Raw genomic sequence first — 2,500 nt, 5'->3', positions numbered from 1 at the left:
GGACCCTGACCGGGGTGCAGGGCCTCCCACACGGCTTAGATCGGTCGCTCGTGCCCTTAGAATGAACCTCCGTCCTGACTTAGAAATATTTTTTTGATCGAAAATGCCGTGCCCCTAGTAATATGCACCTACCTCCCCAGTGTATCTGCCATCTAGTTGCATTAAGGGAGGAAGCCACGAGTTCACAGGGACCTCCTGGAACTCTCGCTCCGTAACACATAGCAAATCTGTCCCTTCAGAAGAAGGTAACTTTTAATTGGAGCTCTGGTCATGTCAGCTACTTCTGCCCATGGTCATGTAGGCTAATTCTGCCTCTGGTCATGTCAGCTAATTCCGCCTATGGTCATATTAGCTAATTCCGCCTCTGGTCATGTCAGCTAACTCCGCCTATGGTCATGTCAGCTAACTGTGCCTATGGTCATGTCAGCTAACTGTGCCTATGGTCATGTCAGCTAACTCCGCCTATGGTCATGTCAGCTACTTCTGCCCATGGTCATGTCAGCTACTTCTGCCTATGGTCATGTCAGCTACTTCTGCCTATGGTCATGTCAGCTAACTGTGCCTATGGTCATGTCAGCTAACTGTGCCTATGGTCATGTCAGCTAACTCCGCCTATGGTCATGTCAGCTAACTGTGCCTATGGTCATGTCAGCTAACTGTGCCTATGGTCATGTCAGCTACTTCTGCCCATGGTCATGTCAGCTACTTCTGCCTATGGTCATGTCAGCTACTTCTGCCTATGGTCATGTCAGCTACTTCTGCCTATGGTCATGTCAGCTAACTGTGCCTATGGTCATGTCAGCTACTTCTGCCCATGGTCATGTCAGCTACTTCTGCCCATGGTCATGTCAGCTACTTCTGCCCATGGTCATGTCAGCTACTTCTGCCTATGGTCATGTCAGCTACTTCTGCCTATGGTCATGTCAGCTACTTCTGCCTATGGTCATGTCAGCTAACTGTGCCTATGGTCATGTCAGCTACTTCTGCCCATGGTCATGTCAGCTACTTCTGCCCATGGTCATGTCAGCTACTTCTGCCCATGGTCATGTCAGCTACTTCTGCCCATGGTCATGTCAGCTAATTCCGCCTCTGGTCATGTCAGCTAATTCCGCCTCTGGTCATGTCAGCTAATTCCGCCTCTGGTCATGTCAGCTAACTGTGCCTATGGTCATGTCAGCTAACTGTGCCTCTGGTCATGTAGGCTAATTCCGCCTATGGTCATGTCAGCTAATTCCGCCTCTGGTCATGTCAGCTAACTGTGCCTATGGTCATGTTACTGAATGGGGACCCAGGCTATGGCTCGCACTTGCCCCGGGCAGGGTTCCACGGCCCCGGGCTGGCTCCCACCACCCAGGCCTCTGCTCCCACTGCCCCGGCTTGGGTTCCACGGCCCCGGCTTGGGTTCCACAGCCCCGGGGACAGTTCCCGCCTCCCACCACCCAGGCCTCTGCTCCCACTGCCCCAGCTTGGGTTCCACGGCCCCGGGCTGGCTCCCACCACCCAGGCCTCTGCTCCCACTGCCCCGGCTTGGGTTCCACCGCCCCGGGCAGGGTTCCACGGCCCCGGGGACAGCCCCCGCCTCCCACCACCCCGGCTTGGGTTCCACGGCCCCGGGGACAGCTCCAGCCTTTGCCCCGGCTTGGGTTCCACGGCCCCGGGCTGGCTCCCACCACCCAGGCCTCTGCTCCCACTGCCCCGGCTTGGGTTCCACGGCCCCGGGGACAGCTCCAGCCTTTGCCCCGGCTTGGGTTCCACGGCCCCGGGCTGGCTCCCACCACCCAGGCCTCTGCTCCCACTGCCCCGGCTTGGGTTCCACGGCCCCGGGGACAGCTCCAGCCTTTGCCCCGGCTTGGGTTCCACGGCCCCGGGCTGGGTCCCACCACCCAGGCCTCTGCTCCCACTGCCCCGGCTTGGGTTCCACGGCCCCGGGGACAGCTCCCGTCTCACACCACCCAGGCCTCTGCTCCCACTGCCCCGGCTTGGGTTCCACGGCCCCGGCTTGGGTTCCACTGCCCCGGGGACAGTTCCCGCCTCCCACCACCCATGCCTCTGCTCCCACTGCCCCAGCTTGGGTTCCACGGCCCCGGGCTGGCTCCCACCACCCAGGCCTCTGCTCCCACTGCCCCGGCTTGGGTTCCACGGCCCCGGCTTGGGTTCCACAGCCCCGGGGACAGCTCCAGCCTCCCTGGGCTGGCTCCCACTTGCCCGGGCAGGGTTCCACGGCCCCGGGCTGGCTCCCACCACCCAGGCCTCTGCTCCCACTGCCCCGGCTTGGGTTCCACAGCCCCGGGGACAGCTCCAGCCTCCCTGGGCTGGCTCCCACTTGCCCGGGCAGGGTTCCACGGCCCCGGGGACAGCTCCCGCCGCCCAGGCCTCTGCTCCCGCCTCCCACCACCCAGGCCTCTGCTCCCACTTGCCCGGGCAGGGTTCCAGGACCACGGGGACAGCTCCAGCCTCCCCGGGCTGGCTCCCACTTGCCCGGGCAGGGTTCCAGGACCCC

This window comes from Acipenser ruthenus, unplaced genomic scaffold (assembly GCF_902713425.1).
Source record: "Acipenser ruthenus unplaced genomic scaffold, fAciRut3.2 maternal haplotype, whole genome shotgun sequence".
NCBI classification, from domain to species: domain Eukaryota; kingdom Metazoa; phylum Chordata; class Actinopteri; order Acipenseriformes; family Acipenseridae; genus Acipenser; species Acipenser ruthenus.
This window is presented reverse-complemented; position numbering follows the sequence as displayed.